The sequence below is a fragment of the Dreissena polymorpha genome, chromosome 16, assembly GCF_020536995.1.
Source record: "Dreissena polymorpha isolate Duluth1 chromosome 16, UMN_Dpol_1.0, whole genome shotgun sequence".
In the NCBI taxonomy this organism is placed as follows: Eukaryota; Metazoa; Mollusca; class Bivalvia; order Myida; family Dreissenidae; genus Dreissena; species Dreissena polymorpha.
The window spans coordinates 31,923,256-31,929,334 of NC_068370.1; the positions used below are offsets into that span (position 1 = coordinate 31,923,256).

General features: G+C 37.5%; 1 long non-coding RNA gene across 1 annotated transcript; it reads left to right on the top strand.

The window, feature by feature from the left end:
* Positions 1-354: 354 nt before the first annotated feature.
* Positions 355-5,410, top strand: LOC127862235 (uncharacterized). Its single transcript, XR_008040512.1, has 4 exons — positions 355-636; positions 2,697-2,785; positions 4,715-4,850; positions 5,262-5,410. It is a non-coding gene; the product is annotated as an uncharacterized LOC127862235 (long non-coding RNA).
* Positions 5,411-6,079: the final 669 nt, after the last annotated feature.

Below are 6,079 nucleotides of genomic sequence, written 5' to 3' on the forward strand. Positions count from 1 at the left end.
AGGCAAATATTTGTTAACTTGACAATGATTTAATCACAAGATAGTCGTATATCGATAATCAACACATGTAATTTTATGTGACTCTACTAACTAATGCTATATAGGACACAAGAAATGTGTTTTATTTCTCGAGTGGTCATTCAAAGATAGCAGTTTTTTTATGAAATAATAAAGTAAATTACTGTTATATTTTGCTGAATTAAACATATTTTACTCCATCATAAAAATAAACGCATCTTAAACTTTGTTTAATTAAATAGCAGTTTACGCGCTGTGCATTCATCGTAGAATACAACCTCCATTTAAGAGAACAAAAATGGCGCCATGTGACGTAATTGGATTACGTGTCGTTATAACGTTATTTGACGAAAAGTTAACGTTGTTGCTTTGATACGCACTAAGAGACTTTAACAAATTTAGTTTTAAGTCCTATTGATAAAATTTGAGCAAAACCGAGGTTTAGTAATATATACCAAATTTCGAAGCTCTCCCGGCGAAGCCGTGTCGGGTTCTAACCTGACCATGTTTGTCGGGCCGGCAAAAACTCGCCAGTTTAAACCGGTTGAGTTGTACATACCGGGATCCAAGCAGCCCGTGACTGCACGAGATGAGTCAACGAAGCGTCTCTATCGTGAGGTAATATAAGGTTCACATGAGGGTGTTTCTTATATGAGCCGCGTTCTGAGAAAACTGGGCTTAATGCATGTGCGTAAAGTGTCGTCCCAGATTAGCCTGTGCAGTCCGCACAGGCTAATCAGGGACGTAACTTTCCGCTTTTATGGTATTTTTAGTTTCAAGGAAGTCGCTCCTTACCGAAAATCAAGTTTGGGCGGAAAGTGTCGTCCCAGATTAGCCTGTGCGGACTGCACAGGCTAATCTGGCATGACACTTTACGCCCATGCATTATACCCAGTTTTCATAGAACACGACTCATATGTTTCTATGACGATACATGACATACATGTATAAAGAACGGATAAACAGTTCATAGTACTGATAAAGCGTTTGCCTGAAACAGGTATAGTGAACAAATAATTTAAATTGTCAAAGAATGTTCGTAAAATAAGGCGTGAACAGTTAATTATTTACCAATTGGAACAAGCCGTTTTAAATTCGAAACGTATTATTTTAAGTTTCCTTACATATTGTTTACATTCGGCCATACTACTACGATCATTTACATGTAAAGAAAGGCTATTGAATACAAGGTTTGGATATTTTTGTGTGATTTTTCAAGAGGGTAATGTCGCACTTATAGTGAAAAAAAAGATAAAACAGGGAAACGTCAAAAGTGGAATGACACACCAACCTTTTTATGAGATGTCAGTTGTAACAAACAGATTGTTGATTTTCAGTTAAATTAAATTTGATGCTATCTAATTACATTTGAAAAAAAAAAAGGATTTCAAGTCATTTAGAAAGTCGAGATACTTTTAAATAATCACTTAAATAATATAAAGAATGTCTTTATGCATTGCCACAACTAATCAATGCATCATTTATAATTGAAGATTATACGTGAGCTACGTCACGCGAAAATGGATCTTAAGGCAAAAACGACCAGCGTTACTTTAGACCATTATCCATATCCGCGCAGTCTAGTCACCAGCTAGCCTGTCCGCTTATGAGACCACGAAACCTTGGATAACTTTATAGTAGACAGCGTAGCATCAGACATAAGTTTGAAATTGTAGAGGCTGGTCTGGAGCATATGACATAATGACCATTTTCGCATGACGTGTTTGAATTATCCCTGACAGTTCGCATAATTACTAAGAAACAAACATATCCAAACCATAGTACACCATCGTTAATAATAGTTATTCAATTCATATATATATATTATCACACCATGTAAGGTTCGAATTGTTTTTTGCATAATCGGTGTGTTTCGGTTAATAAGTAACTTTTTTTATTCTGATGCGCGACTACTAATAAACAACATGAATAAATCAATTGGGATTTTACTTGCACGTCATTCATAGACATGTTTTTTACCAAATAAGCAACGATTTTTTTAGAGAATTATTTGTTAATATTCATAAGCAGAAAATTGTCACAGCCACTGATCTTTATGATCATCTATAAATTGAGGTACTTTAGCTGTGAACGGTTAAACAAAATCCGCTGAACACTCAAAGAGGAGTAAAGTGCATACAATTTTGGGAATACCACTTTAGGTACCATGCATATTTTCGGTAAAGTTCAAATCAGAAGGTAATAATTAATCCTATACTGATACGATTATATAAAGGTCATTGAACTGTAGGGCAGCTGTGGTGTAATGGATATGGTATCCGTCTAGCGACCGGGAGGTCACGGGTTCGATCCTCACTGTGGCAGCGTTCTTTAGATCTCCGTCAAGGTACCAAGTACTGGCTCTAGGCATATGAAACGGACTCGACAGCGTTCCAATGAAGCCTGAGGCTTTTGAATCAATTGAAATAAAAGAAATAGGTTTAAACTTTACTAAAATAACAGTGAAAGTTTGTGAAAACTCTGGCAGGAATTGTATTATGAGTTAAATACGGGAAATTGGTGGCCTTGTACATTCTACAAAATGGGGAAATATACAAAGGGCCATAATTATCGCAAGTCTATTTGTAAGCCCAAATTCCTTTTCTACAGTCATGTACACATTAAGTTAATTCCTATTGTGTTTGCTAATTTTCTAAGAAATCTTTGCTTCTTTTCAGGAGCCCGAGATGTGGAGGATATTCCGGCGTCTGTATGAAGTACCTGATCTAGGCGTCATCAAACCGGATACAGTCACGATGCCAGACTGGTATTACACAAGAATCATAATGAAATCTTCACATCTTTAAGATATATATTTGGCACTAATTTTTGGGACATATTTCCAGTTTGCTAGCGCCAGTACTCAAAATCTCTGGTGTAACGAAGTTTAATATTCTGAAGATTGAGTTATGATTTATTACTTACGGCTTTATTAGTATATTTCTAGGTCCGTATATTTTTTCCGCTCTAAATTTTCACGAAAATCCTGTAGTTTTGGATTCTGGTTTATGTTATCCTAAAATTCATTAGAGTGTAATAACTGGTCATCGGTTCGTTCAGAATCCAGAGAAAATTACTGGCTAAGAAAATTCTCTCAGCGCTTACCTCCCCTACACATAAGAAGCCAACACCGTCAATGAAGATAAATGCAACTAGATCTGGAAGGATTTCAGTTTCTTCTTCTTTAAAACAGAACAGGGAAACTGTGTACACAATATTTATTGTATGTAAGGTTCTCTAATGAAACATGAAAATATAAACTGAAAATAAAGAATGAAAAGCCTCAATAGCCGATCGTCGCGTGGTTTTGTAGAAGTCTGTGCATTTCGAGCAATTTAATATACTATCTGATCATCATCATCATCATCATCATCATCATCATCATCCTCCTCCTCCTCCTCCTCCTCCTCCTCCTCCTCCTCCTCCTCCTCATCATCATCATCATCATCATCATCATCATCATCATCATCATCATCATCATCATCATCATCATCATCATCATCATCATCATCATCATCATCATCATCATCATCATCATATCATCATCATTACCACCACCATCATCATCATCATCATCGTCGTCGTCGTCGTCATCGTCGTCATCATCGTCGTCATTGTCATCGTCGTCGTCGTCGTCGCCATCTTCATCAACATTATCAACAACAACATTGTGGTCATATATAAAATATTTTAGTGTTGTCAGTTACAGTGGAAAGCATGGGCCAATGACAAACCTTCGCAGTGTCATTATTTAGCGCGTCAATGTGAACAATATAGCTCGTTGACTTGATATCGTGGGATGTGGTACAGACGATGATGTTTCTTTGTGTATTTTTGCACGGGAAAGATCTTGGCAATTTTCTCACTCAAAGGATTTGATTTGCTTTATGGCTTTGGATTCCCTTCTTTTCTGTAGTGGAAGGATGTATGTAGCTCGTTCCATCTCTTTAATTTGCGTGCAGTAGCAGCAGCTTGAATGGACTTTATCGAGGCGTATAGCCCGGCACTGCATTACGATTAAACCTATTGATTTTAGCTCCATTGCCGATGGCTTATTAAAAAGCTCTCGAGTCCTTGTCCTGGTTACAACCAGAGCTTGTGTTTTTAGGGTAAATCTAAAGAACGCTCCCATAGTGGGAATCGAACCAATGACCTCCCTGTCACTAGGCGGACACATTACATCCACCACATCACGGCGACTTTATAAAGTCGGCTCTGCACTTCAAAGGACGAGCATCAATGTCGTTATCATGTCTGGCTGTGCTGCATGGCAAAATGATTAGTTAGAGTCCGCTGTGCACACTTGTGCACAGGGGCTTCATGGTAAATGGACCCTTCACTGTGACCACATGGAACGATGCCTTCTTAAAATCCATACCCTAGGGCTTGAGGTAAAAACGCACCTCTTTGTTGAATGAAGTTCCTGGCATGTTTTATATGAGGTATGTAAGATGAGGATGATAGTGCCAATCGTTTATACCAAACATCCTGGTAGGAGCACCAGTTGTATGCCCGTATCTGTTTATTTATCCGTGAAGCCCCCCTATTTAGAACCCACCCCCTTTCCGCCACCTGGGAAACCCGGCGGGTTATGGATGGTCGTCACAGTACCTAATTGTGAGAAGCCTGTCCAGTTGTTACTTTTATAACCACTGTTGTCATTATAATTATCCTTTCTTTTTTTCTCGCAAACTAGGCCAAGGTCGAGTGTCTATACCGGACAAGGATGGCATGCGATGTATGTGTAACGAGAAACTGATGCGGCTGATAAGAGATCAAGCCATCATCCGGCCTCCGAAAATATTCCGCGTTCCCAATAGCCAGGCGAAAAAGTATGGCATAATTGTATGCAAAATATGGAAACATACAAATGTAATTTGACAAGCAGCATTCGTGTAAATGCGACTTGTGACAGACACTCGTAAAAAAACAACCCTATATAACAATAAAAAATATCATCTTTATTAGATACTTCGTAGTAGGAGAAATGAAAAATGATTAGGGGTTCCCTTTATATGAAGTCATACTGCAGGGCGCGGAAGCTAATTCTTAACAAATGTTGACTCAGATATTATAATCATTTTCGTTAAAACAATTGTGACATAGCGTTCCTTTGCGCTAACATACTTGTATCGTAACAGGTTTTTATTGTGTTCATTTATTTACGTTTTGTTGATGATTTATTTCCCTAATTTTTAGCAGTCCAACAATTTTAATTTTATATACATTTTTTTTCATTGAAGCGTACACCCCAGCTGGACGAAACGAGCTTTCAAAAGTTTCTATAGCAACCAGCAGCTTCAGTTTCCCATAGCAACCGTGGTCGTGAGGTGGAAACAATGTCATCACTTACCAAACTATGACATCACAGGGTTACGGGACACGCTTAGCAAGTGTGGTGAAATCGTGGAACTAAAACAGATGAAACCAAACGTGTGCGTCGTAACGTTTAAAGAATTGTCGTCTGCTTGTGACGTCATTCAATCACGTCATATTGGCGAGCCAATCAACAAACTTTATTGCACGTGGTATCATAAAGCAATGGAAAACAAGTTCGTGTATGAAGACGTTAAGGGCATTTCGGTGAAAAGAAACCTTTTCATTCAGTAAACGCAGTTACTGGTTATTTGTCATGAGCATTTTTGTCATACATCCAGATGGGATAATCACGTGATCCCCCCCCCCCAACCCTCTGATATCATGACATTGTATTTATTTACTTTAAGTCTACATGTATATGTATGCCTTAAGTGTAATAACTATTATAGAACAAATGAGCGTGTACTGTAAGTGTATTTTAATTTATACCTGCCAGATATCATCTGATAAATTTTGATTATGAAATAGTGTTTCTCTTTACTTTATGTGAATTGAATAAACAAACAGAAATATTTTATAAATATTTAACTACTATTTGTCTTTGATATACACACCATCATAACAAATAAGCATTATAACCAGCTCTGTCTGTACAACCAGTAGTTCAAACAAACTTACTTATCCTAAATACCTCTAAATATAACGATCTGACCATTGTTTCGAGGACAAAAATCTTCTGAAT